This window comes from Rhyacophila brunnea, unplaced genomic scaffold (assembly GCF_057557595.1).
Source record: "Rhyacophila brunnea isolate RB1 unplaced genomic scaffold, BYU_Rbru_1.0 scaffold_22, whole genome shotgun sequence".
Classification (NCBI taxonomy): Eukaryota; Metazoa; Arthropoda; class Insecta; order Trichoptera; family Rhyacophilidae; genus Rhyacophila; species Rhyacophila brunnea.
In genome coordinates this window covers 972,623-983,224 of record NW_028232882.1, presented here as the reverse complement: position 1 = coordinate 983,224, position 10,602 = coordinate 972,623, and positions in this window count along the sequence as shown.

The following is a 10,602-nucleotide window of genomic DNA, read 5'->3' as shown; positions in this document are numbered from 1 at the left end:
TTACCTTTGTTTGTTTGATGCGTAGCGGATTTTAAACATTTTTGAGAGTCGATTTTTTTATTGCCGTCGAATGTCGATATTTTACTGTCGGATAACGCGAAAGACCAACCTCTTCGGAACCCAAAGAGATTGGCCAAAGTCTTCAATCTCTTTGTCGGAACCATATTATTTTTACAGAAAATTCATGTCAAAATGGCAGCACTAAAAGTAGTAAAAAAAAATTGATCAATAATTACCTATGTAAGTTATTATCTATGGTAATGGTCAAACTGTCAAGTCAAAAAAAGTTGAGGTTATAATTCAAAGCCCATTTGACGAATGTTTCTGTGTATTTCAGTGTTGCCAACCGTACTATAATTATAGTATTTGTACTATAATTTTGGTCCGCGTACTGTGTACGACAGGGGTTCCCAACCCCGTGCCCGCGGGCACCATGGCGCCCGCGGAACGATTCGTATGTGCCCGCCACTATTCGACAGAGACAGAATTTTCACGCTAGCCTGACACGCAGAAAACCCGAAGTGAACGTACGCCACGAACTGAGCCGATGAACGCCGAAGCACGTGAAAGTAGTCACGTGCTCGTATCGTCCCGATTGCTTCGGCGATCATCGGCACAAGGAGTGATGTGCAAATAGCATTCCCCGCCTGGAACCGCGTTGTTGTCATTGTGATTGCGATTGCTGCCCCGTTCGGGTTGCGACAGTTAGCTAGGAGACATCTTCGTCTGACGAAACACGAATTAGGAGTTTTATATTCCTTCTATATAGTTCTAAAATGAGTGGACCGAGTAAAAGACAACGAACCTATAATTTTAACACTGACTGGGAGGAATCATATTGTTTCTTTAATGTGAAAAATAAATGCGTCTGTTTGTTGTAGTATTGCAGTGCCGAAAACACATAATGTTGAACGACACTTTCAGACAATTCATGCCACTTTTGATGTGAATTATCCACTTAAATCTGAAGTAAGAAAGAAAAAAATATGTCAACTAAAATCAAGTCTAACTGCACAACAGACTGTTTTCACTAGATATGTGGAAAATTCTAAAAAGGCCACCATTGCTTCTTTCAAAATTTCTCACATGCTCGCAAAAATGAAAAAACCTTCATTGATGGTGAATTGTTGAAAAAACTATTTTTGACTGGTGCCTATTGTTTGTTTAATGGATTTTCTAACAAACGTGAGATTGTCTCAGCAATACAAGACTTACAGTAAGTTGTCAAATAACACCGTCACAAGAAGAATACATGCAATTTCAGTTAAAGACTGCCTTGGAAATATGTGACTGGTTCTCGCTACAATTTGACGAGTCAACAGATATGTCAGACACCGCACAGTTAGCAGTTATAGTGAGAATGGTATTTAGTAACTTCACAGTAAAAGAGGATATGTTGCAAATATTACCTATGAAAGGACAGACAAGGGGTGAGGATATTTATAATACATTCAGAACATACGCCAAGTCAATAAATATGCCTTTGCACAAGCTGTCTGCGATAACCACCGATGGGGCACCAGCAATGGTAGGTAAAAACAAAGGATTTATTGCCCTCTGCAAGAAGGATGAGTCATTTTCAAACTCTATGTCCTACCACTGTATTATCCACCAGGAAGCTCTGTGTTGTAAAATATTGCCATTTGAACACGTTATGAAAATAGTTACAAAAATAATCAATCCTTAGAAGATACTGAAGATAAAAAACATGATCTTATTCTGCATACTGAAGTACGTTGGCTCAGTAAAGGAAAGGTTCTTAAAAGATTTGTGAGTTTAATTGAAGAAATAAATACATTTATAAACGATAAAAAGGAAAATTATGATGAACTAGCTGACTCTCGCTGGCTGATTGATTTGGGATTTCTCGCAGACATCATGGAAACATTGAATTCTTTAAATTTGGAGTTGCAGGGGAAAGACAAAAACATAGCTGAAATGATAAGCTCTGTAAAGTCATTTAAAGCTAAATTGGATTTGTTGATATCACATCTGCAGATCAATTCTCTCGTGCATTTCCCACATATGAATAAAATGCTAGGTAACAATGAATTAAACGGGTCATTATTTATTAAGCATCTTCAAATGTTAAAAAAACAATTTGAATAGAGATTTTTGCAGTTTACAGATATTGAGCCAATTGTTTCCTTCTGTATCAATCCTTTTACTTGCCAAATAAATGTAATGGAAATGGCCGCATGTATTGCAGATTTTGTTCAAGGTAAGACAGAAGAACTAGAGTTAGAAATTTTGGAGCTTAAGAATGATATTTTGCTTAAATCCTTAATATCAGAGGACTTCTGGAATACAGTGGACAGAGAAAAGTTCCCATTTTTGAAAAAAGCGGCATATAAAATTGAATCATTTTTCGGTTCGACATATTTATGCGAATCATTGTTTTCAAACATGAACTTAATAAAATCAAGATATACATCTCGACTCACAGGTGAGCATCTTTATGATTGTTTGCTAACAGGATTATCGTCATACTCTCCTAATTATGAGGCACTGGCCAATGATATGCAATGCCAAAGATCACATTGAGATATTGATATTCTTTTTTTTTATAAAATGTTTTCTTTGTATTTGTGTTTTTTGTTTACGTTTTGTAAATACATTTCTCTGTCTGTATGCAATTTGAACAATAGTTTGATTATTTTGAAACATTTTTGTTTATTATTTATTAATAAATTATGAATAGAAGAAAATAAATTATGGGAAAATGAGAAGTTATGGAAGGAGTTTGTCGATTAAAAATAGGTGGTGCTCGCCACCCTACCGATATTTTAGAATGTGCTCTAGAGTACGAAAAGGTTGGGAGCCCCTGGTGTACGATATAAAATAGGTATAGTACGCCCAAAATACTATAATTTAATATAAAAGTACTATCATTTCGCATTTGCCATTTCGCAATCGAGACGTCTTCGAAAATTTGGAAAACTGCGGCTCGCGGCGAAATATTTTTCCTAAAAAAAACGAGCCGACTATGAAAAATGGGGAACCTGCGGCCCGCGGCAAAATATTTTTCCTAAAATAAACGAGCCGACTATGAAAAATTGGGAACTTGCGGCCCGCGGTGAAATATTTACACATTCCACTAAATTCTCCTTTTTTTCTGAGAAACAAAAAACCTATACATTTTCAACAGATGACAACGCGTACTATTATTTTTTATCCCCAAATACTATAATTTTGGAGGCTCTGTACTATAATTCCACTTTCAATATATGGCAACACTGGTGTATTTAGACATTGCACCAGTGATGCCAACCGTACTATAATTATAGTACAATACTATAATTTTAATTCTGCGAAAAATTTAAAATACTATAATTTTACGCCAAATATATTTTTTTTTTTTTTTTTTTTTCCTACCTTTTCTTCTAACTGAAACCTTGTGAGGTCTGAGAGGCAGACCTCGGTTTCCTGACTATTATTTCTAGGGTTGGGTCTTGTAAGTACATTAATGCCCTTTCCCGCATGTAATATAGCTAAGTATTGAGCTGTTGAATTTACATTTACCTTCGCTTTTCAAACAAGTCTTTCGAGGGAAAACAGTTAAGAAAAACCCTCTTCCGAATATTGTCCTTATGGGTCCAACAAACAAAAAGTTCATCCTTTAGCGGGATGTTCGGCTTGAGATTATGATCTTGTGTGGATCATTTTATAACATCAAAGATGTTCGCCCAGTCCCTAGGGGGTATACCCCGTTTTCTGTTTTCCACAAGTTTAGCTCTCACCTGGGCTTTGAGCCCGAGTCTCATTCTGATGTACATTCTAAAGCTACCTAGTTTAACTCTTAGGGCTTCCAAACATTCTTTTACCTCTACCGCTAGACCCTGGAAGGGATCCGGCGGGGTCAGAGTACTGCCGGCCGCATCCGCTGTGGAAGAGGTACCTGTAATTGAGTGAGGAGGGGGTGGATCATCAGGATTTGGAGAGTCAGGGGGCATCATCTTATGACGGAGCCTAGCTTCCTTGCGCTTGTGCTTAAAATTTTGAATTTTGTTGGCAAATAGTGTAGGTTTCTTATGAGGCCCTTCTGTCAGTCTATTCAAGAAGGTCTCTCTGTATTTAGTTATGGTTTCGGCAATGTCGATTCCATCGTGTTTAGCATTGATGCGTTTGATGCTATGGTGAGGCTTGAGTTCGTAGACGATTCGAAGGCATCTGTTCTCTATTGTTTGCAGCATCTTTAAATTGGATTTGGTGATGTCAGTAGTCCAAATTGGGGATGCATACAGCATGGTTGGTTTAATAGAAAAATGTTCCTGTACTATATATTTTTTAGAAATACTATATTTTTTAGAAATACTATATTTTTTACGCCTTTGTACTATAATCAGCATAGAAAAATATGGCAACACTGCATTGCACACTATGTTGGATTATTATCGTCTACAAGCAATAAGAAATGCTGGTAGTCTGGTACGTCTATGACCAGCTGGACCTATTCTCTCAATAATATCAGATTCAGAACATCCTAGGTCCCCAGTTTTTTTCCTACATTAGACGACGTGGATGTCTGGTGACTGGAGAGTCTCGGTTGACAGGGTTATCTCGTGAACTATCCTAATATCAACAGTTATAGCTTTGACAGTCAAGCCATGCTCTCATAATTTGTTCACCATATTGATTGAAAAGACCTGGGAGTAAATATGGAATGAATACATTTAGAAGTGTCTCGGAGAATTTGCATTGCACAGTGATGATGCTGTAGATAACCTTTTATAACTTTTTTAGACTGGCAATAGAGATGAAGAGTAGAAAACATATTCTACAAGACCGATGGCAAGTGGCAACGAACAAGAAACGAATTACTGTTATTACTATTATATACAATCAAATATAAAGATATTGAGTATTAAAACGATTATTCTAAAGTGGTGACCCCGACGTGATGTAAAGTAATAAGAAACGATGTACAGACCGAACGTAGTATACCGAATATGAAGATTACCGAACGACCCACGGTTAGTAAAAGAAAAATAAGATGGTACATCCTACAAGTGAGCACGGTATCACTAAAAATTCCACCTTTTTGGCCCAATAATGCGTAAAATAGGTTCACGCGGGTCACGGATAAGACTGCGAAATTTTATGCGGTCCTAGCACCAGCGTTGCCATGTCTACTGAAATTTCAGTAGATCTACTGATATTTTTGGAAATATACTGAATCTACTGATATTTTCTGAAATCTACTGATATTTCTCCATTTCACAAAATTCCCACCAGCCGGGAAAAAAATTAGCCATCTTTGAAAACTTGGGAATCTGCGGCCCGCGGCGAAATTTTTCTCCTAAAAAAACGAGCCGACCATGAAAAATAGGGAACCTGCGGCCCGCGACGAAATATTTTTCCTAAAAAAAACAAGCCGACTATGAAAATCTGGGAACCTGCGGCCTGCGGCGAATTTTTTTTCCTAAAACAGAAATCTACTGATATTTTGTCGAATCTACTGAATTATTTTTACAGATTCTACTGAAATTAAAAATTTTGACTTGGCAACACTGCCTAGCACAATGCGAAGAGCGAACATACAAGGTGGTTAGCGACATTGCTGCGGACCCACCTGCGGTCGCCCCGTACACTGCATTCAGAAAGAGGTTGATTGAGCATTTCACCGAATCTTAGCAGTCCCAATTACGGAAGATCACGCGGATGGAGTTGGGTGACCAAAAGCCATCTGAATTTTTATGTCGGATGCAGACTATCACAGGCAAGGACCAAGAAAGTCGATTCATATGGAGTTTGTGGCTGCAAAAGCTCTCGGCAAACATACAAGAGGTCCTGACAACCAGCGGCGAGGAACCTATTGAGAAGATGGCTGCCTTCAATTATTATTACTGTTTTTGCTATTATATACAATCAAATCTAAGGACATTGCACAATAGAATGATTATTCTAAAATACCAAACCCAACCTAACGATGTATCGAAATATCAAACTTTAAATTAACAATTAATTATTGCATCGAAAGGTATCTAAGGTATCTCCCCCAACAGAAAAAGGTATTTAATATAATTTCCTACATGGGATAAACTGTTTCCGCCAACTCCACAAATTTAATATTAAGATCACTCTTACCATTCTGATTTCTGGATTGTCTTTTTATACACGATGCAATGCGAAGTCACTTGTAGCTAATTTCATATCTGGACCATTGGTCATTTTGTTTGCTTCAATTTCATACATTTGGAAGGAGGTTCACAACATCTTTGGCTCGGACTGATTAGTTCATTTGTTCAGTACCTATATAGGCAGGATTGCTGCACTTGTTTAATGGAATTTCTGGAATATGGTAATGTTTTTCGTTTATGAGTGCTCATACATTTTATAGAAGAATATTTTAGGTAAAATACATTGTTTACTGACTTTGAAACAAAGATTTTTTTCTCATTTCTGTATTCATGAAATTGAAAATGTTTATTATTAGTAAACCTTCATATCAATATTTAGCAATGAATGATGAACACTCTCAACAATGCCATGGTTAGTTTAATAATTCAATTAAATATGAATTCTTTTTTAATTTCGCCTTAGGTCATCGAACAACTAAATTTAAGCTACAAGCATGAAATCGTTATTGATACATGGCTCATCCGATCTGTTAATTTACAGAGCATAATTTTCCTCTTTGGTGTGACAAGCACTTAATTATGGAAGGGGTTTCCCCAACTTCGTTGATTCTAAACCATTTCAAAACTATATGATATTCGGTAACACTATACAGCTCTATAAAATCGTAGTTAAGATATAACTGTTATGTGCCATTCAAATTCTGTAACTGTTAGTGAGTCAGCCAGTCGAATTCGACCGGCTGAAATAATGAGTTCATTGTTTCTTTTACATGTTAAATCTTGTTCATTTCTTAAGTTTGTTGCATCATCTTTATTGTTCCCTTCTAGTAGTATTCCAATATATAAAACACTCTTCAGTCGGACTTCCAACAGAAAACACATATTGTACCTAGTAATATTCAACCTTATATTAGTATACCAGTAATAATATGTTATGTGATTTTGTGTTATTAACCGGAAATAAAGGACAACCAACCCATAACATAACGACGCTGTAGGATTGGTTTCCCGAATAGACCAAATGTTCAGGAGACGAAAAACAAATTTCATAATCCTATATTTAAAAACATGGAGATATTTAAATTATTTTTACAGCATATGAATGATGTATTCATTACTATTACAAAGTAAATTAAAGGAAGGGATGGTTCTCGTCCAATTAGATACAAAAAAACATTCTGCATTAAGAGGTTGATTTCGACAAAAACGGATATTCGGGAAACCAATCCTATAGCGACGATAATGGTTCTAGATCAGGGGTGGCCAAACCGTGGCGCATTGGATGATGACAAGTGGTGCATTGCATCTTTGCGCCTACTTATTCTTTTGAAGTAGGCGCCATAACTGATACTTCATATTTTCAACACCTGAGTGCTCTCAGTTCAACTCATACAGCATTCTTACTCATTAGTTTGTCCCATTTTTTCGACAGTTTACAATTGTAGGATGTGAATAGTGTGTGTGTAGTGTGAGCATGAGTGAGACGCGGTCGCGGTATGACAGTCAGTTTTGAGTAAGCTGTCGTGCGTTTGAAGCGAAGTTTTTGCGAGAGCGTTTTATTGAGTGTACTAGCGTGGTTTTTGTATTGAGAGTGATTGAAAGACAGATTCAAGAATATATATATAATATGTATTCATGTTATCCATCAAAAAGAAGCGCAGAAAGTGATAGTAAGCGTGAATTTAATGAACAGTGGGAAAATGAATTGTTATTTATAGCTAGTTCATCAGGAAAACCGTTTTGCATTGTTTGTGAAAGTACTCTTTCACATAATAGAAGACATGATCTTAATAGACACTATAAAACAAAGCATCAGACTAACATAGAAGAAAAAATGAAGCTTGTTCTCGAGTCTGAGTTACGAAATGAATATGTGACTAAGAAATCAGAAGAAAAAATATATTTGCTCAAGTAAGTTGTGAAGACTTGGCGATGACAGAAGCGTCATATGAAATTGCATTAGCATTGGCGAAAAAAAGAAACCCTTTTCTGACGGAGAAGAAATTGTTAAGCCTTGTCTCCAAATATTTGTACGCCATCTTGGTGATAAAGGTATTGAAAGGAAAGCTGACGAAATTGCTATATCAAGGCAGACAGTTACGAGACGTATCAAGGAACTCTCTCAGTATGTATCTCAGCAACTGGAAGACCTTGTCCATTCTTGTACTTTATTTTCTCTGGCTTTGGATGAATCAACGGACATATATTATGTGATGTTGCCTAGTTAAACATTTTTATTAGAGGAATTGATGATAATTTTAATGTCTTTGAAGAACTTGCCAGTATGGAGTCATTGCATGGTATAACAACATATTACAGACTAGAGATGGGAAAACTGGTCGATTTTGAAGACTAAGTGTACTTACTACCAATATAAAAAAATACTTAGTATATAAACTTGTTCCAAAATACTTACTAGTATTTGGAATACTATATAGAGCGTCTGGCGTGCGTATGCGACAAAAGTTTCATACTCAACTGAAACTAAAACCAACTCCATATTATTAACATTTTGAAATACGTATCGGCTCAGGGAACTCAGACTGTGTATCGGCTTCAATATAATCGCTAAAAATACGCTGAGCTCCGCTTGTCGAAAAGTCCTATGTATTATAAAATTTTAAGTTTATGAGTTGTTTTTATGTTAGGTTACAATATTATTGTTAACAAAAATGAATAACAGTGATTTTTTTTAAATTTTTAACATGTTTTGAGCGGTATATAACAAGTCTAAACCTGTGCGTCATCTTACCACTGTCGTGCGACAAAAAATTTATGACCTATTATTCTTACATTCGAACGCAATAGACTAATAAATTAAAATATACCTATATTCAAGTGCTATTTCGTTCGTGCGCATTTAATGTCAATAGTGTTGAAAGTCTACCAACTGGCGAGTGCACAGAACAGCGACTCGCTATGATATCATCACAAGTTTTTTGGAATAAGTTTATTGGGCCACAAATACCTAGTATGGGTAGTTTCATCCGAAACTTGAGTGCACAAACTGGTGACAGTATTTCCAACTCACCTCTATTAGACATATTTGAAAAAGTAAAAGTATGCCTAGAAAATCTAAAATTAGATCATAGCAAATTCATCAGTGTGTGTACTGACGGAGCGCCGTCAATGGCTCTACAACTTTGCTTGAAATTTTTTTAAATCACCCTATACTCAAATATCACTACATTATACACCAGAGGCACTGTGGAAAAACTTTAAATATGCACAATGTTATGTTACCGGTTGTGAAATGTGTGAATAAAATTAGAGCAAGAGCATTACACAAATGAGAATTCAGAGAATACTGTGAATTGTTAGATTTGGAATATGGTGAACTTGTCCTTCATTGTGAGGTGGGCTAGCTTTCTAGAGGACGGGTTCTGAGTAGAATTTGGAAATTGAAAAATGCTTTAAAACTACACTTAGCTTAGTTAATATAATAAAATGACGATTTGAGTCAATTTTCACACTTGAAACAGCAGAATGAATGTGCTGCGGATAATAGCAATTTGATCAAATATATTGAAAAAATCAAGATATTGCAAGGGTCATTTGAAAGTCGTTTTCATGATTTTGCTAAAGAAGAAAACTGCATGCACGCATTTATAAATCCATTTTCACTTAGTGAACAAAATTTAATGCAGATGCCTAGTAACATGCCAATGGAACTGATTGATTTTAAAACAAATTCATTATTGAAAATGAAATTTGACATAATTAATTTCTGACATTCATTGCCCTGTGAACATTTCCCAGAGCTAAGAAAATTTTCAAAAAGTTATATGTCGCTTTGAATCGACATACAGATGTGAACAAGCACTTTCATACATGAAATTGATTAAAAGCAAAACAAGGTTGCGAATAACTGATTCAAGTTTGAAGAATTCTCTGCTGCTCTCAGTAACAAATTTAACACCAAACATTGAAAGACTAGCGAAATCCAAACGCTCATAAGCTCTGTGCTCCATCCCGCTCAGAGCTCTCTCTCTCTCTCATCACACTTAACAACTGTGGCCCAGAGTTATTTTCACCAAACGAGATTCCAACAGCTGTAGCACCCACCATCAGCGGGGTCCACGACAGCGAACACCCTCTCGAGATCTTTTCTGAATATTGTTTGGTGCTCCATTAAACGTGTTTTTTGAAATGGCATACATTAATTTAATTGCGTGATTGAGATTCCTTTTCCTCCCCTAAGCGAAGCAGATCCTATCCCTATTTTCCAACCCCAATCGTGAACGTAAGAAGGTAGAAAAGGTGCATGAGTTGTATGGCGCATCTGAACTCGTCTGTGAAGAAATTCGGCGCATGGTATGCAACAGGTTGGCTACCCCTGTTCTAGACAGTGACAATCTAATAATCCATTGGTACCCAAGAAATCCCTGTAGTCAAGTGCATAGGCCACTGGGTTTTCATATGGAGGCTACAGGTTCAATTCCGGTGAGGTCACAATATATTTGTGGTTTTCTCAAAACCTGGGTGTTTATGTGATCGTTTCACTTCTACTACTACACTACTG